At 45.6% G+C, this 26,082-nt stretch overlaps 1 long non-coding RNA gene across 1 annotated transcript; it reads right to left on the bottom strand.

Annotated features, from left to right (window-relative positions):
* Positions 1–9,580: 9,580 nt before the first annotated feature.
* LOC149340278 (uncharacterized) lies at positions 9,581–25,745 on the bottom strand. The gene is made up of 3 exons (XR_016283861.1): positions 25,626–25,745; positions 23,024–23,160; positions 9,581–9,640 (listed from the first exon to the last, which is right to left on the bottom strand). It is a non-coding gene; the product is annotated as an uncharacterized LOC149340278 (long non-coding RNA).
* Positions 25,746–26,082: the final 337 nt, after the last annotated feature.

Genomic DNA, 26,082 nt, shown 5'->3' with positions numbered 1-26,082 from the left:
TGGCACGAGCTGTCGGAAATCTGAGAGTTTAGAGCGTAGCCCGCGAGCGTTCCACTGGAAAATGGTGCATGTACGAAAGATGTGCATTGTCAGCTGCGGCGAAGTTCTCGCTGTTGAAGCCATGATTACTGAAGTGTGGTATTACGCCCCTGCGGAGCGTAGGAGACCGACACCAACGGCTGCATTGCAAGGACAGCTTCTACTTCTGGGAGTCCTCCTGACGAGGGGTTTGCACGGATAAGAGCCTTGATGGCTGCAAACAGCATCGGAATCAGTAGGCTTGTGATATCTTGTTCAGAGCTTCCGGTTTGCTGCCTGTCGCTGATCTTCCTGTCATGTTGTGGCGCCTTAGGCTCAGAGCGAGCGACGCTGTTTGTCGGGTCTTGTGCAGTGCGTTGCAGCAGCTTTGATGAAGGAGAAGAACCAACGGACTTCCCACGCTTCTTTTTTACTGCATCTGCGTAGGTCTTATCAGCTGCTCTGCCACGCTGTGTTGACTGATTCTCGGAAAGAGCTGCCGTAGTCCTGAAAACCACGTCGGGGTTAGGTGGTGGTTCATGGCGCTTAGAGGGTTTCCTTTGTGTTTGCTTTGCTTTGCGAGCAACAGTGGCTGCTTTCTTTTTATAACACCCTCCATAGGAAGCAGGATGTGGGCCACCGCAGTTGGCGCATTTAGGTTCCGCTCTCGAAGTGCATTCTTTGTGCGAGTGGGGGCCAGCACACACTTTGCAGCGCACGGGGCCGTTACAATGTCTTGATATGTGGCCATGCCTCTGACATTTATAGCACTGAGTTGCTGCTCCGACGTATTCAGTTACAGGGTAACTACAGAACCCAAGCGTTATTCTTTTTGGTAGCGGCGCATCTTTTGCGAATTCCAATATAACTGTGCGACGGAGTACCTCTTTGATTTTTCCACCATCCTCAGGAGTGTAGGCGGTTAGCCTCCTTGCTGAAAGGACACCTTGGTCGCGTAGATATTCCTTCAGGTCTTCGTCTGTGTAGGTGACAGGTACATCTTGTATTTTGCCATAGCTTGCCATGTAAGAGTATGGGACTCGGGCCTCTACAGCCACTCCAGCCAGCTTAGTTACCGTGAGCAGACGGTTGGCGGCGGGCAGCGTCGATACTGTAACCATCAGGCTCCCATCCTTGTGAATGCGATGGCTGAGGACTTTTTCTTGTGCTGATGCTACAACCGCCGAAGCCACAGTGTTGGGGTTGGCTTTCCATAGGCTTCCTCCTTCCTCGGTGGGCCTGAAGACTATAGGAACACCGGTAGCTCTCTTTTTCTTGTACGAGACAACTGTGAACGATGCTTGGTCCATGTCCTCTGGATGGTCGGTCAGAGGCTCGTTGCTGGCTTGGTCATCACGCAGTCTCTTGTTTGCCGGGCTCTGGTCTGTAGCCGCAGCTACAGGGGCCGCTGGACCCGCCGCTGCTGCCATCAGTGCAGCATGGAGTTCAGCTGATGGTAATGTTCCGTGTCGGCGTTGATACGGCGCACAGCGCCGAGGAGGTCGCTTGACGTGCTTTCGCCGGCGGCCAGGGACCCCCAGGTCGTCGCACGTCGAGGACACATGCCACAAAAAACTGAAAAATCTCTGAAGTGGGAAAATAAAGCCGAAAATTACGGACCGGTGTCAGACAGCCGGCCCACTAATCATCATCTTCTTCCGCGTATTCTTCCAGCCGAGATATGCTGAGATGTCGTTCACTGCTGCAGAGAATTGCGGTAGATGTAGCACTGAAGTTTCTTGAAGTTGATTCATTTTGTATTATTTCGGCCGCTTTCTGAAAAGCGGACCGCGTACATGCCGTCCCCGAAACGTCAGAAATAGTATGTAAGCAGTATGCCATGCTCGTGCCGAAAACGATCCTTCGTCATCACTTCATACGGGCGGTGTCTACATGTTTTTGCCTGCCCATGGAGTGACGACCACCGTAAGTTGAAGTGAAATTCTAGTTCATCTCGTTTCTTGGTTCCAAGACGACGACCGTTCCTGTAGTCAAAATGAGAATACAGTTCCTGATATCTATGTGCGGTGCTACTCTTGGCCCGCTGAATATTTGACTGAACTCTTTAAATTTTACAAAAGCTTTCGGCATGCATTTCTAATGTAGAAACTTGATGTAATACTTGTACGTGTCAGATTATTGTGTGGACGTACTTTGTGACCTTCCGCTCCCTGACCTCTTTGTCCTTCCATTACATACGACGGAAGTGCAAGCAGAGGACGGCTCCTGCTAACGACTTACCGAGCCTCGCCTCCCTTTGCAACCAGAACAAAAGAAAATCGTGTCCTTTACACGTGGTCGTGTTAATTACATTAGCTTTGGGACGAAAATTGCACTTTCAGACTTTTCTTTTTATGTCTTAACTTCCTTCCACTGCTGAACACAAATGAAGTGGGGCGGAGCGGTTACACTACGACACGTCCTCTCGCTTTTCAGCACTCACGTCACCTCCACTCAAGAGCTCTTTGTTTCAGCGTATTCTTAGGGCAGTCGCTCGGACGGGCTGCGGCAAGGTTTAGAGGTAAAGAAAACGGGAAGGACAAGGCGAATATAAGAACCAGCACAGAAAATAAAAACAAATATCCCGAAAGGTCTCGCAGCAAAAAAACGGCGAGTGAAGGTAATGTCCTAACAAGCTGCGGGGTCTGCGCATTAGGCGAGAAAGAGGAAAAGTTCATCATTAAGGTGAGGCAGGATTCACTGCTTGCCCGAAGGGGTCGTCTGTCGGCTGGGGAATTCCCCGCGGAATTGGCGTCTCCTGTCCCCTCCGGACAGGTCTCCTCAACTTCTCGTTACTTCGCTTTTTCTCAGCCTCCAGGCTAATTTCCATCAGAGACGGCAGTGGTGCCGAAGGTTCTGCGTCGAAGAGGAATGTCGCCTCGGTCTAAAGCTGCAGTCCATCACCTGTGGCGGTAGTTGGTTTGACGTCTAGGTTAGCGCCACGAGAGATTTTAACTTTTAAACTCTCAAAAAATAGAGAAACTGAAACTCAAGGACAAACCTGAGCATAAACAAAACGCTGAGGCCTGACGTGGTGTCAGTCTGCAATACAATGCAATACAATACAATACAATACAATACAATACAATACAATACAATACAATACAATACAATACAATACAATACAATACAATACAATACAATACAATACAATACAATACAATACAATACATTTTATTGTACTGTATTGTATTGTACATCACTTTTATCACTATTATTAACCACTTTTTCATACACATAAGTCTGCTGATCAGCCTAAGCACAAATGGCATGTTGGCTGACCTGCCAGTTGGGGGATACATCTTCAGTAAATTTTCTATCCAAAGAAGTGATCAGATAGCAGGATTCTGTCCTACTCGTCACAGAAAAAAAGAGAAAAATGAGAACAAAAAGGAAAAGGCCAGTAATACAAGATAAATACATATATCAAGGCAAGACACATGAGGTATGCAAATAGGAACAGTTCACACTTGAAAAGCCATTAAAAATATTATTCTTGCATTGTTGCTAAGCACCACTTTGTAATGCTTTTCGGCTTTGTTTTCCTTAGTTCAATATTGTACAGGTCGTTTTTAAGTTCGTTAAATATCGCAGGGACATAATAGTTTCTAGTTTTTTTTTCGTAGTTTGTCAAGACTCTTGGCTTAATGTATCTTTCTATTTTCCTGAGAGTGACTTCTTTGTGCACAGGTACTTTGAAATCACTTGCGAAATAGTGCCTCGTAACTACCGGAAACCGAAACATTTCGCGTACCTCGAGTATGCCTAGTTTGGAGTACTACTCTTTTGTGGCGGCCGTGTGTAAATCTGTGCCGTAACTGATACTATTCACTATTCTTTTTATTAGTGTATCGATCTTTTGTATTTTGTATTCTGAGCATGTTTCATATAAAGTGACTCCATAGCGTAAAACAGACTCCACTAATGCTTTATATATTGTAATCCTTAATTTAAGAGGACATTTTCCCCGCAGGCTGTAAATTAAAGCCGCCGTATTTCGCAACTTTTTTCTCAAGGGCTCGATATGGTTATTCCAAGTCAAGTGTCGGTCCAAAGAAAGACCTAAATATTTAACCACTGACTCAGGTCTTAGTGGCACACATTTACAACATTTACAAGTGCCACAAATAGAAGAGTGCAAGTATAAAGGTCGACTGAGGGTAACTGGCTTATGTGGATTTCTGAAACATAAAAATTTTGTTATCTGAGGGTGGACGAAGATACAAATTTTGCCAAACCAGTCCATGATTTTATGCATGTCTTCTTGAAAACGAACACATCCTTTCTCAAAATCTATTCTTTCAAGAATTATCGCGATATCATCTGAATTTTGATATTTTTTTGCAATTTACCAATCTCTCGTTCTTCTTCATCCTGTCTCCTCCGCATGCCCATTTTGCAAAAGCATAAAAATGTATTTTTCTGCAAGGCGCCCTGCGAGTAAATTGCTGGCAGGATTACACCTATTATCAGAGCTGTTCTTTTTCTGACGCGGTATTATTAAAATTCGTGCAGCTTAAACCTAAATTTTTTCGCGGCACTTTTTTGGCACAGCATACTAATGGCAAATTTTATAGAATTTATCTAGCCCAAAAGAGTTCATGTTTGTGAGTGCGCGTACAATTCTTTCCGTCAACGCGCAGCAAAAACAAAACCCTCATTATAACAGATAAATTTGAAGTCAAGAGACTCCCGACAAATGTGCTACAAGTGCAGGGCGATGAAGGGGGGATATTGCCATCCAGGTTTACTTGCCTAACAAAACTGCAAATGGCGCTGGGTCGCAAGTGACGTCAGAATAGACTGTGGCCACCAGAGCCAGGCATTGGGCGGTCTGCTATTTAGCGGGTAAGTTACCGCACTTGTGACCTCTCTGCTCAGGCTTGCGTCACTGAAAGGCTGACTCACTAGCGCTTACTCAGGCCAGTTGAAAGTTCAAAAGTGGTAGGAGAGAACGGAAGGGAAAACAGTTCTCCTGGTAGCTGTGGAGCATGCATCCGTCTATGTACAACAATAAAAAAGATGGCTGAAATGTATAGTTGTACATTAGAAATATAGTCATGCTGAGGAAACATGTTTTACAGCAAGTTCAAGCCTAGGCTCTAAAGCAGCAGGAATGAAACGCTCATCCAGCCCGGCTGCCGGCTACATCAAAGCAGTGTTTGGTCCGAAGCTCGACGGACTGTGCCTTTACTGGATAGCACACTCAGCTAAACGGCGGCAAGTGTAGAGAACCCGTATATGACCATTAATTGTTTTGAAAGCTGATGTGCAGCAGGCTGCATGCAATCTCAAGTATGCTTCTCTCTTCTGATGCCAGCGGGCACTATGGAGACTTAGTGAGCATGTTACCCGGCGATGCACCTTACGCGCCACTGAAGCATGCTAGCAGCACCTAAGCTTCTTCTACGTTTGGTAAAAACACCCTAAAACTGTATGGAGACGACCGCTTAATGAGCACTGATTGTCTTCAACAGCAAAAGATGGACATGTGATTTGGACAGTCGCCTAAGATTTATACGGCGATTTTGTGTCGATCCCCCTTCCGAGATCAGCGTAGCGGACAGGCTTCGCGTACTTGCGCGGGACATTACGATTTCCGCGTGGAATTCCGGCCAATTTGCAAATTCACGTTTCAAATTCTTGGACCCAGATCTGAAGCTCCGGCTTCCATCCGGCCTACCACGACGTGAAGAAACTTTACTGTGTCGCCTGTGGCTTGATGTAGCTTTCACCAACCATTACTCTTTCTTAATCGGAATGGCTGACAGCCCTGCATGTGCCATCTGCGGGTATGATAAGACTATATCCCACATTCTTTGTGACTGCCCTGCCTACAGCGCCGAAAAGCAGTCTCTCAGCCGTGCGCTGGAGCGTCTGGATCCACGCCCAGTGATAGAAATGAAGATTCTCGGCTACTGGCCGCGGCGATCGTCGGTAGTGAAGGCCTCCAAGGCACTACTCAGCTTCTTGCGAACTTCTGGCCTGCATCATAGGCTGTGACTTAACGAACGTTGACTTTCCATGTGACTTCAATTTTCCGTTGCTCTCTTTTCTCTTTTTTTTTATCCCCTCGATCCTTTCCCCCCACGTAGGGTAGCAAACCGATTGTTCTTCCGGTTAACCTCCCTGCCTTTCCTCTTATTCCTCCTCCGTCTCCTTTTTTTTTGGAGGGGGTTCTTTAGATCCCCTGTCTCCGGGCTAACCTTACGATAACAAGGTTATTGTTGCGCTGTCGTTGATTACAGAAGCCATAAACGAAATATTATTTCAATACAAGCAAAAGAATAATCATTTGTAGCTACCAGATAGCCCATGGAGCAATGCCGCTTGCTGAAGTAAGACAATTTGACGAAAATGCTTAAGCATTACGTAACACATCGGAGGTAAAGGGTCTTGCCCATGGTTAGCAATCCTTAGACTTGAGTCTCACGTATATTTAGAGGGCGGTGAACAAGTGAACCGAAGCAAGAGGAAGGCTTGGAAAGGAGCAGCAGGGGCTTAGAAAAAAAAACACTCGCTGGCTAGAACTGCTGTTTCGGAAGGTGATTTGCAACAAAAAAAAATTGGCGGGGGCTTAGCTTTGGTTAAGCCTGGTAGGTTGCGAAAGCAGGGGTTTTATACTGCATATGCAGCGCCTCTAGTGGGAAGAGCGCGGCGCGCCGTGCCAAGCGGCCGCCGTTATCCGATGAGCCGAGTTGGTAGGCCATCTTTCGCTCCTTGTATGACGTCACGCCAAACGTCACTAGCGCCTCTAGCAGGAGGAGCGCAGCCTGTCGTGCCAAGCCAAGCGGCCGCCGTTACCTGACGAGCCGAGTCGGTAGCCCGTCTCTCGCTCCTGGTATGACGTCACGCTATAACGTCACTAGCGCCTCTAGCGGGAGGAGCGCGGCGCGCCGTGCCAAGCGGCCGCCGTTACCCGACGAGCCGAGATGGTAGCCCGTCTCTCGCTCCTGGTATGACGTCACGCAGTGACGTCACTAGGCATGGTATGACGTCAGGGGTCATTCTAAAGGTGAAACGTGCCAAGTGGCCGCCGCTTCGCGAAAGACCATTCTTGGGAGTAGTATTGCTTTCGCAACAAAAGGTGATTCTATAGCTTCTTACTTTCGCACAAAATTACACTTTCTGAGGCTTTAATCAAAGGAAAGAAAATTAAAGACTTAGCGCAGGTTTTCTAGGGACGAAATAGCAAGTGATTTTCAGTGGTTGTCACTGACTGTTGGAATTTTGAAGAGCTCTTTAATTAAAAATGCACGAACACGCAATATTACCCAGGGTGTTCTAAGCGCCTTTGGTCCCTTAGCTTGAAGACTAAGATACCTGTACCTAAGCTCGATGGGTTGGCAGCTTTATAATAGCAAGATCCATACCAGGATGGCTGTGGGGCTAGTTTGCGATAATGATGTATTTTAACACCATGTTGATATCAGGAACACAAGACCAGGGTTCTTCTCAGTAAAGATATGTGACGCTATCCTGTGGCAAAGTTCTCGATCAACTCCTTTTATATCTAAAAGTCGCGTCACTGCCATAATCAGTTACAAAATTTATTAGAACTAATTTATCTGAATCTTTTTTTTTGCCTGAGTTTGCTTCGGAAATATCTCATTTCGTACGGCGCAGTAACACAAGTAAGGAGACAAAGCATGCCCGGACCAAAAAAGAAAGCTGAGACGATTACTGTGGCGTTGTTTTGAAAGGAATCGTTGTAAAGAAAGGTCGTGACCGCCATAAACCGATCCGATCCATAAACCGGTCCGATCCATAAACTAACCTTTTCGAGGACATTTTTAGTGCGGTTGTTCGAGATGGTAAGAAAGCGCATGGCAGAACGTTCAACTATGTCGTTTCTCTTATCCGCGCGTCTCAGATGCCTTTGGGAGAGAACGCCGTCTCCGTAACAAAATCACCATGCTGAGTGAAGAAAGAAGGTTACGTCAGCGGGGAAGAACGAGCGGGCTTTGGTTTTCCAATAGCAGAGTTGAAATATTTGTCCGTACGTGCGGAATACCATGGCTCTTGGAATGCCGTAGGCCTGTCTCAAGTTCTCTTTATTTTTTGCCGTCTAATGTGCCAGCCTCGTTCTGCTGCATTTTGAGAGGGTCTGGAAAAAAAGCTGGAATTTTTTCGGCATTCTACATTACGACCTCAGCTTCGAGAGAGCGTAATCAAACCTAGCAGGCTCATATAAACAAGAGTAGTAAGTTAGCTGACAGGATAATTGGTTTATCTTAAGCGTAACAAATTCCCTATATTTCGTCAGGAGCGCCGTGCGTGCGTGCGTGTGTGCGTGCGTGCGTATGAGCGTGCGTGTGAGCGCGTGTGCGTGTGTGTGAGCGCGTGTGCATGTGTGAGCGCGTGTGGGTGAGCGCGCGTGCGTGTGGGTGTGTGTGTGTGTGGGTGTGTGTGTGAGCGAGCGCGTGTGGGTGTGTGTATGTGTGTGTGAGCGCGTGTGGGTGTGTGTGTGTGTGAGCGCGTGAGTGTGTGTGTGTGAGCACGTGTGTATATATCAGATAAAGACACTAGAAATTGAAAAACACAACATTATTTAATTCACGATGTTTCGGCTGCGGGGCTAGCCTACACACGGAAAAGGCTGGCCCTCTAGCCGAAACATCGTGAATTAAATCCTGTGGCGTTTTTAAATTTCTGGGGACTTTATCTGATATTGATCAATCAGATCAAGAATCCTTGTATATCCCTGGCTTCGTTTTAAGTTTTCTCGTTAGAAAATTTACAAGACCGATATCAACTCGTGGCAGTTTTGTGTTGAACAGCTGCTCACTGCGACACCAGTTTTTAACGCGAACACATTATATGCCTCATGGACAATTAAATCCGCCCTCAGCGCTTACCAGCAGCAGTGGTCCCAAAATTCCCTGATCATGTCATCGGGGGAAAAAAATAAAATTTCTACCCAGTGTGCGATGAATTGAGACCAGGACTTTGGAACTGCTGGGGGAGCCTGGAAGCCATAACCCACACAACCAGTTATTTTTTTTTATACATAGTATTTACTACACTTATATTATGTTCTGTTTACATGACCCATTCGCCAAGCTTTTAGGAAACGGCATGAAATACATCTCAAAACAGATAGAAGGACAGGGCCCTGGTGGGGAGGTACAGGGTGAGCATGCCAGCGCCACTCCGAAGACCGCTTTACTTCTTGGCGAAAAGATATTAACCTTGTATATGCAGTGCTCTGCGACTGCACGCTAATGTGTACAGGCGTAATTAAAAAAAGGAAAAATTAAGTAGCTAATAAATAATAATATAAAAATGAAGACAGCACTTCCGGATGCAAAGCACATAAGTAGTCTTAAGCGGCATACGTAATATTTTCAAGGTTTTCTTCCAATATTGAAGCTCTTGCGCTTAGCGAGTGTACCTGAAAGAAATTTAGCTTTCCTAAGTGCTTTGTTTTCGGGTAAGTTCCTTGTTTAGTTCCCGATCCATAGTTCTAGTTTTGTTGCCGCTAGGAATCTGGAATGTTATCTTTATTCTCTGTCACGCTAAGCAAGAAAATTGCACTGTTTAGGCATTATGTGTTGGAAACTCATACCTTGGCGTCAGTTGATCTTTGAAGCCAAACAGTGCTTACGGCACCATCCCCATCCTGTGAAGGTGGCAGGAAACGGTCAGCTGCAAACGTGAACGCTTCAGGTGTCTAACAGAGGCATACCGTAAGCAATGACGCACAGATATTTCTATTTGTGGCGTTTCTTGTTTAAAATTCATGTATAACTATTATCTCGGTGAGATTGACGAAAATAAATAGAAAAGCACAGTAACTTCATATTGAGCTTATATACGCTTGAAGGAGAGGAAAAGTTTTTTTCAGTTGATTGAAGCTTTTAATAAGCGACTCAATATTTTTTTTGTGCGCGAAAAATTCATTTACGGCTTCTGTGTTTGAATCTTGACACCTAGCGTCTAAAGCAGCGAATGTGAAGGAGAATGAAAGAAGTGCTTGTTTATGATCCGCCTTAGCCTCCCCCCCCCCCATGCTGCTGCGGGTGCCCCTTTTCTCGTGATGTTTTTGGCAGTGATCCGGCATCTCGCATTTACTATGCTACGAAACGCAGCTGGACGGCGCCATCTCGTAATTTATTTACGAGCACGGCACCTCACCTGCATCTGTAGCGTTGTTTAGCCACTAGCCCAATGTTCTTGCATGCATGTGCGGATGTTGCCTGCGAAAAAGGCATTTGCGCGCGTAGTGTCAGACCCTGCCGTTTCCCTCCGCTATATCATCCAACACGTAGAAAGAAAAAGTTTGAGAAAGAGAAGACCGACAAGCCTGACTGCTTCGCCTTTGGACGTGAGAGTGGCGCTGAGTGGCCTTTTTTCGAAAGGAGCACTTTTAGCTTGACGTGCCGTAGCCGTTCTCATGTAAAGCATTTGCGTGCATTGTGCAAAGCACCACCCTCGGTGCTGGTTTCACCTTTCAGGCTCGCAGAGCCGCACTTACCACCTGCTTGTACGCAAGAAAGCTGCTCGCTACTCCCGCGTTGCACTGAGTGGTTGCGCCAGTTGCAAAGAAAAGTTTCCTATGTATAGGATTGCGAAAACTTGTGTAACAAGGTGACGAAACTGAGCGTAAGAAGTCCCTGTGGAACCTATAAGACTATCAAAAGAACTATTTCTTTCTCAGCGTCTTTCCCGCACAAGTAAGGTGTTCTGTAGCAGGATAGAGTCTCACAAGCATCGCTTGGGATGTCTCAGCCCCGCCGATAGAAAGGAAGAATTATTTTCTTGTACAATGCAGGAAGAGTGCTACAATTATCCCGCTACAATATATCGCTCTAAAAACTCTGAGTCAAGACGTGAGTAACATTCAAGATCTGTCCAGCAATAAATTTCAAATAAAAATAAAGCTACTCAATTGCCCGACGAACTTGATGTTCAACGGTCAATGTAGGTCTGTATTCAGTGGGTACATTTTGACTCCCTAGGTTTTTTTTTATCAATTGGCGACGAGGAATTTCGCTTCAATCATTAATTTCATGTTAACCTTGTTGCTTATGCTGCTTGCAATATTTGTGAAAATTCAACGCTACCTTTAGGGAAGCTCATTTAGCTCGTTTATTATATTATTGCCTCCTTTTTTAGAAGAAGATATTTACAAACAACCAAATGGTAAAGAAATCAGTTTCATTCAATACGACTTTTTAAAAGTTTTGTTATAAATGGAGTGAACAAAAGCACTTCAGTAATGCGACTCATAAAGGTAGATCCAAAGACGATTGTAATGGACGCCTACAAAATCTCATTCCCTTTCACCATTCCCTTTTATGTTGTACCATTTCACGCACTTACAAGACAGCCAAGCTCTCACCCAGCTTCTTTCGTTTTCACCTGATTTACGGACTTCGAGTACCATTCTCGTAGGAGAACGGACTTCTTGCCTCTAAATGTATCCTACTTTCCGACAATGTGGCGCTTCCCAGAGACTGTTTCGGTGCTATTTCTTGGAAACAAGGCCATAAAATAAACCAAGAAAGATGCCACACTGAAATCTCGACATAAAACTACTCCTGAGTTAAGTCCTTCGGATGAATAACGCGCCCGCCAAGACTGCTTTTCCTTCCAGCTTCTCGAGGTCTCCTGCAAAGGAGACTACGGTAAAAGAAGTACCGCCTGCACCATTTCGTCGCAGCGCAATGTGTTCTCAGTGGCACGTGCCTGCTCTATGGTTTTTGCTCCGGCGAAAGTGGATAGGCCCATACAGGCGTCTCCTGCTGCGAGCGAGCGCCCTCCAAGCACCGCATTCTCATATCATCCTCCTCTTCGGTGTCCGATCTGTTCTTGTTAAGCAAGCTACGATGTCGTCTCCATCACTGGAAGCTCCCGGCTATCTCGTTTGAAAGGACGGCCGACAGAACTCTGCTCTACGGGTTTGGGATGCGCGCTTCCTGGGCCGATGTGGTTGCTAGGAAACGTCATACCTGAGGCGGCGCCATAGCGGCTGCCATACGTTCAATGTAGACTGCTATTCGAGGGATGCCGTAAGGCCAATGAGGTGTAAAAAGTAAGCGAATAAGGAGGTAGCGCATAGAGACCTAGAGTTTCCTGCTAAGGAATAATCGACATCAATGTAAACGCTAGCTGTCCAGGCGACGTTCGGTGATACGGCTAGACCGCATGCTTAGCGTAACATAGCTTCGCACTTCCTGGCAACTTCGACTTCTCAGTAGCTGACATTTTTACTTAGGATTACCATCGTCATAATTTATTACGTGTGCCATTAAAATACCGGGTGTTTCAGGGTCTCTAATAACTAATTTTTTAATATAGGCTTTGAGGTAAAGAGAAGTTTTTGCGGCATAATCATACCCATGTTGGCGGACCTAAAAAAAACCACAAATCATGCTAATTAGTAAAGTGGTTATCTAAATTCTTATACCAAACTTTTTAACTATTACCGATACACACTTGACTTCAATCAGAGACTTGTAGCCGGCCGTGAGTAATAGCCATATCAGTTTTTAGAATTTAGAAAACGCCATTACCCTCACTGCTGTCGCTCAACTAAATTTGGCTACATAGTTCGGAAATGCATGCACTTTCAATAAGCACACAGCTCCGGGGGTTATCACGTTTTCGAAATTCTAAAACTGATATGGCTATTACTAACAGCCGGCTACAAATATACAATTGAATTCAGGTGCCCATCGGTAACCGTTAAAAAGTTAATTCTAAAATTCATTTAATCAATGCAGTAGTTAAGATGATACGTCTGTATTGTGACGTCCGCCCGTACTAGTAGTTCTTTGCCGCAAAATCTTATATTTACCTCAAAAACACTATTTTAAAAAATTAATCATAAACTTCCCTGAAACTCCTGGAATATTTATTTTTATTTATTTATTATTTATTTATTCGTACTGTCAATCCCATCAGGGATCGTAACAGGGAGGACCTTCAAAAGTACAGAGGCACAAAAGATAGCAATGGTAATTAATCGAAGCACATAAAAAATATGACACGAGATTATACATTAGAAGATACGTATAACAATTAAACCAGAATGAGGAGCATGTGACAAGATTTTGGCGGACAAATAATACCACAAGTGAAAACACAAACGGAAGAATTAACTTCGCAATGACATATATGAACTAAATAAATACTAAGATATGAGTAGTTGATTTTCCACACGTGTGCTGAAGGAATTTAACGATAGATTACTAACAATGGATGTGTTGAAGGTGTTCCACTCGCGTATAGCACGAGGGAAGTATGAATATTTGAAAGTATCAGTACGGAATGAAAACTCGTTTAGAGTGTGTATGTGATTATTACGTGTTTGTCGCGTTTGTGATTTTGATATGTATCTTGAAGTGTCGACTTTTAATTGATTGTGTACGAGTTGGTACATGGTTTTAAGGCGTGCTAGTTTTGCTCTATTTTGAAGGGTTAGTAGTGCTGGGTGTTTGAGTAGTTCTGTCGGTGAGTCTGTCAACCTGTGTTTATTAAATACACATCTTACCGCCTTCCTCTGCACTGCTTCTATTTGTTTAGTAAGCTTGTTAGTGAAAGGAAACCAAGCAACATTAGCATATTCTAGAATTGGTCTGACATACGTTATACGCAAGGAGCTTTGTTTCTGACGGTGCTAGATTGAGGAGTCTGTTAATAAAAAATAACTTTTTTAAGGCGGTTGATGTGACATTGTTAATATGAGAATTCCATCTGAGGTCAGAGGTCAGTGTTATGCCTAAATATTTATATTCGGACACCGAATCAAGAGGAATGTTGTTTAATGTGTACTGGAAATTTGATTGGTGTATCTTTCTGGTTACGGATAAAGCAACTGATTTTTAACATTAATAGTCATCTGCCATTCTTCATACCACTTGGTCACTGCTGTTAAAGATTTATTTAAAGCTCTATGGTCATTGACGCAGTTAATTTCCTGGTAAAGTACACAGTCATCGGCAAAAAGTTTAATATTGTGAGAAATACTAGTAGGTAAGTCGTTTATAAAAATTAAAAATAATACCGGGCCTAGAACACTTCCTTGTGGCGAAAAACTTCCATCCTGTAAATGAATAACTGAAGTGAATCGTTAACAGTAAATAACCACATGTAATTGGCATATTATAGCGGGGGGTTAGCCCAGCAGCAGACGGGACAGGCCGCAGTCAGAAGGCACACCAAACCAAATCCCCCCAGCACTAACTGCCACGTCCTCGTCGTCGTCAACTGCCGAGCGTCTAAACAACGTCGTCTTCGTATCGCGACTATGCGCTGTAACAATACGAGGTCTGTTAGAAAAGTATCCGACCTTTGGCCGAAGAAAAAAAAACTGGCATAACTGGAGCGTTAGAAACCTAATAACCTTCAAAGTAGTCTCTTTGGGACTCCACATACATCTCCCAGCGGTGCTGCCGTTGTTGGCAGTATTCCGAAAAGGCCCTTTTCGGAATGGAAATAAGCTCTGCTGTCGTTGCAGCCATAATGTCCTTTCTTTTCTGAAATCGCGCTCCTTTCAATGGCCTCTTGATTTTAGGAAACAGCCAGAAGTCGTAGGGGGACATATCAGGAGAGTAAGGAGCCTGTTGAACTACAGGAGTCTGGTTTTTCGCCACAAAAGTCTGAATCAAATGCGAGGAATGTGCAGGAGCAATGCCGCGAGGGATGCGCCAATTTCTTGTTGACCTCAATTCCGGTCCCTTGCGCCGCACAGCACCACGTAGGCGATGGAGCACATCCCTGTTGTACTCTTTAGTCATTCTTTGACCCTGTGGGGTGCGTATTCGTGGTGTGCCACACAGAGGGAGTCAAAAAAGGAGTCAGCATCACTTTGACATTGCTGCGCACTTGGCGGGCCTTCTTTGGTCTTGGTGACGTTTAATTCCTCCTCTGTGACGACTGGGATTTGGTTTCCGGGTCGTACCCGTACACCCAAGACTCGTCACTAGTGATTACGGCGTCGGTGAAGTCAGAGTAACTGTTTGTGGAATCCAGCATCTCCTGTGAGACTTCAACACTCAGCTGCTTTTTCTCCACCGTCAGCAGCTTCGGCACGAATTTCGCCGCAGCTCTCTCCATGGCGAAATCTTCGGTGATAATGGAATGTGCAGAAAAATTGGTGATGTCCACCTCTCCCGCAATTTCTCGGATAGTCACACAACAGTCCCGCATCACCACAGCGTTCACTTCGGCAATTACCTGGTCATTTCTGCATGTTGATGGCCGACTGGAGCGTGGCTCTCTCTCCACGGATGTGCGGCCGTCTTTAAACCAGTTGCACCACTGCTTAATCTGTGTGCTGCTCATAGCATCATCACCGAAAGCCGTCTGAACATTTCGAATGGTTTCCACTTGGATATCGCCAAGTTTCTGGCAAAATTTGAGGTAGTAGCGCTGCTCCTCTCGCTCCGCCATTTTCCTTGCAACAAAAAACCGACGAGAGCACTGCGCACTGCCTCACTCAAACGCTGCTTCCCAGCGACTGACGCTATCGGCAGGCGGGAAAAAATTCGTGCATGCGCGCGAGAGTTCAAGGTCGGCTGCTGTAAGCGCGCTTGTTTGATATCCATCAGGTGTTCGCAAAAAAAAATAAAGTCGGATACTTTTCTAACAGACCTCGTATTTTGTTTCTTCCGCAAACACAGGTTTACCTGTTCAGTGAGAGCACAGAAAAAGTATTTTATTTTTTATTCTTCACTTTCAGAAAATTTTACCTTTCTCAGCCTAGGTACTGACATCGTTATCTTAATTTCGCGAGTTGCTGGCATTCGAATGAAGGCTACAGCAGGTATCAGGAGATCACAGGTCCAACAGCTTAAAATTGCCTCACAACAAACACTCGTACAATCGTCACTGTCTGACATGCACACCCCCCCGTCCGTGAAAAGTATACAGCCCAAGGCGCTTGCTTTTGAGGCCCGCAGCTTGCCTATTTGTGCATCCCCAGTGACTGTAATATCTCTGAGGAGGAGTGGCCTCACGTTCTCAATCCTCCGAAGCTTTGGACTGCTAAATGTGCAATTGAGCTTCACTGAAAACCTTAGCAGCAAACCCCTGGCGCTGTATAGTTTTGACGGGGACTGTATGTTCGGCTGCTAATGTACAATAGCAATAATGCCGGCCAGGCTCTCACCGTACCAAATGGCCAGACGCTTTAATTATTCGGCGCTTAGATTTCTAACACTGGGCTGAGCTTTCCCTTCAGTGCCAACAATATGTGACAGAGAAGGTATGCAAAGGTACCCATAGATTTTTTTTTTACAAATGAGGCCTCAGTACCACAACAATCGCACATTTGATTGCACGATATATGTTTCCTGCATGCTGGACAGTTTCCCGACATTGTGCGGTAGAAGAAAGAAATGGTCTACGTGGCAGGCGAGGTAAGCCTAAATTTACTGCCAGCGGCTCCTCAAGCGAGCATATGGCCTTTAAAATCACCCTCAAAAACACTTCTCAGCAGGCATTGTGGAATGCAGAAAAAACACTTCGTGCATCACGGGTACACCTCGCTTCACTGCGCGGAGTATGTCATGGATAGCTGAACAGCGTTCAGAAGCAAATTGATGCTGTATCCCGTCGTCTTTAATAACCAAGAGTAAAGCACAGAAATGATTGTTTTAGGGCCAAAAGAAGGGAACAGAAAAGGCAACTTTGTCAGAAAACAAAGTATCCAAGTGGTTCTTGTCTGCACTTGCACTTTCTGGGCACGGACTGCGTGACAGCACAGCCCAAATTAAATTTTCAACGTTGAGTAAGAGTCTGGCGGGGCTACGCCTTGAGGCCACATTGCGCAAGTCTCAGACCTTTAGATCAGACCGTTCTCTGTTCACAAAGGCGTTCCCATGAGATTAGCATGGGCGACCAAGGCGCTTGTACCGCAGACGAACGATGGTTCACGGCACTTGTATTCATCGCCTGTCACCTCCTGGATATAAAACTGCCGAATTGAGGTTCAAGGCGCAAGATTTCGAACCCCGAAGAGAAGGTTGCATGGGGAAGCGAGGAAAAGCGCCGCTGCTAATGTCCTTTTTTATGCGAAGCATATTACTAGAGGTACACTACAGCCCTTCGCCGTGGTTACGCGCCGTGCACACCACGTGGTACAGTGACGTCACACCACGTGACATACCACGTGACACATGACGTCACGACAGAGGAAGACGGAGGTACACTACAGCCCTTCGCCGTGGTTATGCGCCGTGCACACCACGTGGCACAGTGACGTCACACCACTTGACATACCACGTGACACATGACGTCACGACAGAGGAACACGGAGGTACACTACAGCCCTTCGCCGTGGTTACACGCCGTGCACACCACGTGGAACAGTGACGTCACACGACGTGACATACCACGTGACACATGACGTCACGACAGATCGCCGTCACGCGCTGGAAGAGGGAGAACGATGCCATCACCCAGACACCGGAATGTCCTCGAGCGGCATTCCCGCGCATTTCGAACGCGCGTTCACACTCGGTGTAGGTGAAAGCCATGTATTACCAAGCCTAGCCATCAATATGCTTCGCATCTGACCAGGGTTAACCAAGTTAAGCCTCCGCAATTTTTATTTAGTGATGAAGCAGCGCTGCTTCGAAGATGTTCTTGTTTCGAAAATAATAGTACGCGCAATATTCTCAGCATATTTTCATTCTGTAAAGCCAAAATCAACTACATCTATGTATGCACACAGCCTAAAACTTTGCACATATGGTGCGAAGGCCTGAGTAAACTTACAAGAACAGGCATTATCTGGGCAGGCCTTTGAGTCGAAACCGAAAGCCTTGAACTGCATCGGAAGCATTGAAGCTGCGTCTTTCTTCCAAAGAAAGCCGAATTCAAAAGGTTATCTGAGCTTTCAATGCAGAACCCGTTAAAAAGCAAGAGGCCATAAAAAATAGGGACGCTCGCACTAAGAACTAACTTTGCGCGCCACGGTGATAACACTGGCGGCTGTACGGGGTGGCAACTTTTTTTGAATAAAGATCTTTGTTCTTGTTCAGCGACGAAGAATTTGCGTCTTGGGATCGCGGCCTATGCACAACGGTTTTTTTAATATCTATCACGGAAACGCACAGTTTCTTGTCTTTTAAGACCTTTATTGAACTCAAAATGCAGCCCTAGCGATATCAAACTTCACTGCCGAAACTGAAGAAAGCCTCTGCGCTGAAGAGTAAAGCACTGCTCAGCCACTTTCTTTCAAGCAATTGTGTCATGCATGTTCAGTTTAACTGTCCTTACTTGGAGGGAGACAAAATTTTCAGCTTCAAATTACTCGTGCTGTGCGTTGATAAAATATAGGAAACATATTTTTGGTGCTTGAGCTGTGTCCTCCCTTCCTAGGTGAGACCAAAACAGCACGCGTAGCTTTGCTATCTTCTCAGTACTCTTTTGTAATACCACGTACCACGAACGTTTACACATGACCTCTAAGGACAATTCTGAACCGGGGGTAATTAAACGTAACAGCTGGCTTCATAGTCTCAAAAAGTCGATCAAGATATACTGAAATAGTTACATCGCTCAGGCATCTTCAGTGAGAGACATGTCACGCTCTGTGTAGCTGTCGTTATAAAAGTGATACCGGAAACATCATTACCAAATCAACAAAAAAAATGCGCTATTGCCATTCCTTAAATTTGAGTAATTTTACAAGTGCACTCTCCGGTTTTCAATCATTCCTTGAACTTTTCTATTGATAGGCACCTGCCCATTCTAGCCTTATGTTAGACCGAAATGACCCCGAACTTCCTCCGGCGCAAACCTTCCCCGCGATAGGCTAATGCAGGAGCGTGGATAATAAAGACAACCAATCCGACCGTTTGGCAGCAGCGTTTGCCGGTGTGAGTGGCCGATCAGTGATGAACTACACTGTCCCAAGAGAAGATTTACGAAATGAGGCAGTTATTTGTTCAGGCCTCCGTCTTGCCCATTGTTAATGGGACGTGCCCAAGCGACGTATCTCGGTTAGGAAGCAGTTACGCTTCCAGGACTTGCATGCAAACAGACGGTCCTCAAAATTCTAAAATTTTACATTCTTGATAACTGTCTAGAGCACTCACGAATGCTTATTAGGATGTTTTGTAATTTAGCATGGACAATCTGAAGCGGTCACTTCATTACCCGACCCCGTTAGTGTAAACTGTCCTCGTCAGCTTAAATGCTGGCTGACGTTTTCATTGATCGCTAAGAAGCGAGACTTCTTGGGCGTGTTTTTTATTAACATTCTAGAAAAAAAAACGAAAATCGAGATACAGGACCAGAGGAAGACACACACAAAAACCATCATCGCACTTATAACTGATTTATTTAATGCTCATCCACGTACTTGAGTCATTTTCCTCTAAAAGCACCATTCTTTCTCTGTGGTAAGGACAGACGGAGCGCTAATGCAGGATTGCTCATTCAGGAGGGAGGACAGCGTGTGTGTGCCTTCCCCCGGTCTCGTGGTTTTGTTTCGCTGTTTTTGTTTTGCTAGAATATTGACGGCTGCATGCTGCTGACAAAATCTCTCGGCGTATTGGGAATATGAACTGAAAAAGCGAAAAGCTGGACACAAGACACGGGAGAGTTCAAGCAAAGCACTCTTCTAAAGAGGAAAAACGGATCGCCCAGACTGCTTGCGCAAGGAAAAGCAGCATTACAGGAGCCAGTGGTATCAAGAGGTGACTATAGACTATTGCCCTATAGTTAGCTCCGCAGCCGCCTGCGAATAATCGACTGGGAACTCAGCAACGCCAACAACGACGATGAACGAACTTCAGCAGTACCATCAACGCTGGCTAGTTTTTTCTTTAACTTTCCTCAACGTGCAATGCTCCTTTGAGAGTATCAGGAGGAAGTCCCTTGGTGCGGCGCCCCGATCAGTTCGCCAGTTTTCAATTTGATGATCATCCTGATTTTGGCCGAGCTGTCGCTTTCGTGCTTTGTGCGGGTATCGACTTTTTTTTTTCTCTCGGTCTCTATAAATATCCCTAAATTAAATCCAGCAAGTTAAAACCGCCCTCTCAGCGAAAATAAAAACGCAAGTGGGAAGTCTCAGCGCCAGCTTTTGAAATGAAGCAATAAGAACTTCGAGACTAATTTCGCCAATGAATGGCCTCATACTTCGTGTGTGCTGTACCGATAACTTTTTTTTGCACTTTACTACATTGGCAGCTGTTATATCATTTGCACCCCCACTGGTCACGTCATTAGTCACTGTCTTGAAGCTGAGAAAACATTTAACGTTTGCCTTGATCAGTAGGTTAATTTATAAATCGTACAGGAATATCTTTCACTGACTACTTCGCTGGTTTAAAACGGCTCAGGAATGGTAAATACAGGAGCCTCCTGTATTTGCTTCATGAGTTGTGGTACTCAGAATTAACTCAAAGCTCTCAGCACATCATAAAGCACCCTACTACGTGTGCATGCAAGGGCGCAGCACCCACTCAAAGCCAGCACAAACACATTACTTGTTACACACTCTATACGAGTTTGTGTCACGTGCGTGCGAATCAAACCGCATAACATCAGTTTGGTATCAGGTTTGCATAAAATGCTGCGCCCTGAGACCATTTTATTTTCAGTACCGTTCCGCAAATAAGCTTAGACTCACACCGAAACAAAAAGCAAACTACCATCTGCCATTCCTTAGTGCCTTGCGTATACAGATCGCAGAAGTCAACTGGGGTCATTAATTCAAGAAACGTTTCTCCGCTGAAGCTACAACACACACTTCATAAAATGAAGGAATGATCACACAAACATTTCAGGGCAAAGCACTTTCTTGCGGCCCATTTTCACTGCTTAAGTGTATCACTAAACGTTAGCCGGCAAGAAAAGTGTCGGATGTATTTCACAGTGTTTATGCACTGCCGCTTAAATTCAGTTCGCAGTTCTCGGCCTTCTATCTTATATGAGCGTGCTCATGGAGTTAGGTAAGTAAAACAGAACAAAATTTAAGCTTGATTGAACTTAGACCTTCATGTTTGTAACTTGCACTCCATTGGACTAGCAGCGTAAACGAAGTCACTTGTGCTTTAAGAGAGTGTACATTTTGTTTACAGTCCGAAATCAATATACAGGTTTCAAAGGACGAAATACAAGCACTCTAGCCATTGCAGATAGAATGCTGTCCTCTGAGAATGCTTTTCCTACAGGGTAGTGCCATAAAATTGAGCAAGATACTGTAGTTCATGTCTGTCCGCAAACTGAGGCCGCCTAAAGAAAGAAACGAACTGGTCGTGTTACGTGACTGGAACTGGGATTTCAACAGAAGGCACAATATAAGGTATAAATGTGCCGGAAACAACTCTAAGTGCCGACACGTGCATTTTCTTTACTACGTCGGGGTATCGCCTACCCAATTAGATCAGTACCAGAACTTCACGGCTATCAACAAATTTGTCGAAGCACAGAGGAAATCAGAAAGTTGGGCTAGTTGGTAGATATGCATGCTGAAAAAAATTGCGCAGAGACACGAGGACTAAGCAGAGACAAACACAAGGACGAGCGCTACCCCCAACTGAAGTTTTATTCCAAAAACATGCACACATATAGAGGAAAATAGGTCTTGTCTTGTTTTCTTTTCCTATTAATATATGCATGTTTTTCGGAATAAAACTTCAGTTGGGGGTAGCGCTCTTCCTTGTGTTTGTCTCTTCTTAGTCCTCGGGTCTTTGCGCAAATTTTTTCGGTATGTACACAGGAACTTTAATATGAAGACACACTAAACTAAATACAACACCGACATCTTTGCACCGCAGGGAAATCAATACAAGCCTTTCACAAGAAGTGGAAGTGGCGAAATATTTATAGCGGCGAAGATAACACAACCGACTTGTCCTTTCAGTATGCCTTCCAGCTTCATTCGCGGATTTTAGTCAGATCAGCTGTGCAATACCGATGATAGAATACTCCGCTTCGGACAAAGTGCGCGAAAGTTGCGAAAGCATAAAAGCTTAGCTTTTTCAAAAGCGCTCTCGAATGTTTTTTGCACGAGCTGAAAGCTTCAACTTCAAAACATTAACGCCCAGGTCACATAAGCCGAAGGCCTGGATTTTATTTGGAGATATTTCTGCGTCGCATCAAATCGGACCGGCAAAATGGAGCAGAGCGCCATCTTTCCAGCAATGCGACCCTGAAAGACTTGCAACGATTCAGCTTAGATCACGGCTTAAAGAGTTCTTTTCCTCCCAATCCTCTTATCCATGGTAAGCAGTATAAAGTTATGAAAGTACAAAGATACGATACATAACATGCTATACAAAAAGCAGGTGTGTAAGGGGGGGGGGGGGGGAGAGGACATAGCCAACACTAAATTTAGGCGCTCCGGTCTTTTATCGAGGGGAGCGGAGAGGGGGGAAACATGTTCACCACTAATTCTATGGCTTCGTGAACACTATGAGAAGTAAGCATTTATTTGCTTTGCAGCTCATCGTCGAGTTTCTGCTGTGATCGGCCAATGCATTTTGTAGAGCCGCCGTTATTCAATGGAAGGAGTATGTTGTCAGCCACACTACGCGAGCTCATATGCGGCCTAAGGCAGTCTACAGGCGCAAGAAATACGCTTGAACTGCAGAGAACACGCTTATTAGGGCCAGTGTGTACCACGTCTTTGTGCGTTAAGTGTGTGCAACAAGGCCCTGAAGCTTTTTTGAGCCCATTTAACCGCTTTCCAAAAAAAAAAAGAAAGGTAGACGCTTTCGCAGGCTTTGGTTGGTGAACAGAGCTATAACACTAGCAGAGACTGGATTCGTCTTGCCCACACAGCCATGACTTCATTCAAAATGCATATTTGGCCCATTTTTTTTTTATATAGGTATGTGATGACAAAGGGGATGTTCCTATAAACTGTCTGATTTTGTGTTCCTGGGAGACACTGTTAGAGGAGTGCTCGACGCCGGATTGCGATTGTCACTTCATCGCTCGTTTGTCAAATTTTCTTTACGTTCTTCCGATTTCTTTGCCGGTTCCCTTTGTCATCCAGAGGTGTCACAACGGGGGTGCCAGTGTTGCGAGAGGTACGTACCACATTGGCTGCCTCGTTGAGAGATGATGCAGCCCAACTGCCACGCTGGCGGCACGGGGATGACACGGGCGGCGCCACTGCGCTTGTCGGTCGTCGTGTTCCAAATGTTGCAAGTAGCGATGATATACCCAACAATTCTGGACAAAAGCACATTTGAGCGAAAAACCTTTTATGAACGCAGTTTTTTTCACATAATGTAGATTTCGCTATAACAATCAATATATCCGCACATCACCCGACGGCAGTCTTCGATTTTTTTTTCGATTAAAGTTTTTGCTATCGTCAAAAGCGTTCCCCGGTGGTTTCCTATAGGAGTCTTAACTGTTCGACGCGATCGGTGGAAACACTTTGAAAGAAAGATTTTGCTATATAGAAGGAGGATGTACAGGGGTGGTCAAAAAATCCCAGGCCGTTCCGAACAGCCGCGGAGCCGATGCTCTCCGCTATCGGGGCGCTGTTATCACACGCATGTCTCGCCGCGCACGGGTTGCGGGGGTATGCGCTGAGAGGAGGTGATGCTCCCTCTCTTTCTCGCTCTCCACAATAACAAAGCAGGGAAAAAGACGGTGAGGCGCGCGCCTTTACGCTTCGCTTTTCGAGATTTCCGCACTCAGGTGCGGTGCAGCGCGTCATGGAGCAGACGACCATTTGAGGAAAGTGACGCGCGCTGCTGGCGGCCGTGTTTAATTGGATTTCGTCTGCTTCTTCCAACTTCTCAGCTTCCTAGCGTACGATATAATGCATTTACCTTCACCTAAGCGACGCGACTGCGAAGCCCTGCTGCATACGGTCTCGGGCGAATGGCCAGCACTGTCGCACATAGACCCAGCTCCTGCCGAATTTCTTCGATGGTCAATGTGGGTTCAAGATTAGCAACGGCCACAATCCATAGGTCTTCTTCAGGGGTCGTGGCTGAAGGCCGCCCTTCTCTTGGAGCATCCTCAATGCGCTGTTCATCTCGATATGTGCACACTATTCGGTCCACTGAGAACCTCGAGCACCGAATTATCTGAACAATTTCTCGGCGGCTGCAACCTGCACTTGCAAGCGCAATTATGCGCAACCGTGTGTCCCTGTCAATGCGTGGCATGGCGTCCACTTTTCGCGACGACTACATTCCAGCTCGGTAACCGGCGAAGCCCACGTAGAATTTAGCGCCCACTAAGTGCATGAATGGTCTCTCTAATTTCACAGATTCACTTCTCTTCGAGAACGAAACACAGCTTCACTCTTTCAAACCGTCGACACGGTGCCATGACTGGCAGTGATAAGATCGCAGTTAAGCGCGCTGATTCATTCCTCGCCTTCGCGTCACTTTCCTCAAACGGTCGTCTGCTCCGCGACGCGCTGCACCGCACCTGAGTGCGGAAATCTCAAAAAGCGAAGCGTGAAGGCGCGAGCCTCACCGTCTTTTTCTCTGCTTTGTTATCCTGGAGAGCGAGAGAGAGAGGGAGCATTACCTCCTCTCAGCGCATACCCTCGCAACCCGTGCGCGGCGAGACATGCGTGTGATAACCGCGCCCCGATAGCGGAGAGCAGCGGCTCCGCGGCTGTTCGGAGCGGCCTGGGATTTTTTGACCACCCCTGTACCATTACCTTCAATATTTCCTTAAAACTATTTTACAGTTTTCAAATTTTGAAGTTTTCATTCGAAATGCTTCGACGCGAAACTGGGCTTTTTTTTTTTCTTCTCTCGCTATTGGAACGGATTATGCTGGTGCGCAGATCGATACAAATATATTTACATGCTCAAATATTGTTAAATTTCTTGCCCATTTATGCGCTATGTTAATTTCCGTATCAGTCGAGAAATTCGTCTACCTATATCATTCGACTTTCACTGCATCTATATCTTCAACAACGCACTTTTGCGTAAACTACGAATCAATGCATACGAACATACTGGGTACACGTAAATATATTGATTAGGCAGGGGTCCCTTGTGCTGTTTTACCAAATCATCAGTCGTATGGCACAGAGTGAGCTCCAAGATATTCTGTTTTAGAGTGAGGTGAAGGAACAGACCACCCCACCACATATAGATCACCTATGTGACGCCACTCGACCAAAATGAAACTTTGCTCAGAGGATCATTAGCTACTAAGAAACATGTAGCGAACAAACTACAAAGCCATTTTAAGGGGTGAGAAATTGGGCTGAGGGACATCCCAGGGACATCTACAGGTGTAGGGAGCTCTTTGCAGTGAAGGCCTGAATGGGGGTCTTTTGTAGTGAAGGCCTAAATGAGGATCCTAGCACGAACTCCTCTTACGTACAGTTTCGGCTTCTCTGCTTTGCAGTGATGATAGCCGTATAGAGGAGCATTATTTGATAAATAGACAAAAAGCTTAACTTAATTTTTACCTCGAGTGTTGCCGAGATGCTCAGGAAAGATACTGGGGAAGCACTGCCCGTTTTAACATATGTGGAAATGCTTCCTCAATTCTTCCTGCTGTCATGTCTGATACATTCAAAAACTGCGTTCCCGTAGAAAATCCACTCTTCTAGAAACAACGACACAGACGAAGCATACGAATAAGTAATGCAATGTCAGTCTATAGGTGGTGAAGAAATCAGAAAAATCGATCGCAGGTTTTCTCACCATTCGGAGGCATGAGACACAATCATCCCAGCTGCGCAGCGCTTTTATCTTTGAAGGTGCTTCGTTCGCTCCGTGGGCGATATAACCAATTATGCTTCTCAGTTACCACTAACAAGGGACGCTAAAACAGTCCCAAGGCTTTCAGTTCGCTTTCTATACGCGCGGGAGACAAGAGGGGCAGGAAACGTCGCACAAGCTCAACCACGCGCACACACAACGACACATGGACGTCTCAAACAAGATCTTGATATCGTGATATCGCTGCATCCGGCTGGGCCAGAGCCAGACAAAGAAAAGAAAAAAAAAGGCTGGTCACAGAAAACACGACGAAACGAAGACCGTCTGGCCATGGAAGCAGTGGCGCAGCAACTGCACTGTCACGGCTACCGATTTGTTCCCGGGCGATTTCGCTCGCTCATAACCCAATCTTCGCATATCGCTTTAGAAAACCCAGGTC

Source organism: Amblyomma mixtum, chromosome 6 (genome assembly GCF_055824585.1).
Source record: "Amblyomma mixtum isolate Tamu chromosome 6, ASM5582458v1, whole genome shotgun sequence".
Lineage (NCBI taxonomy): Eukaryota > Metazoa > Arthropoda > Arachnida > Ixodida > Ixodidae > Amblyomma > Amblyomma mixtum.
This window is presented reverse-complemented; position numbering and strand designations above follow the sequence as displayed.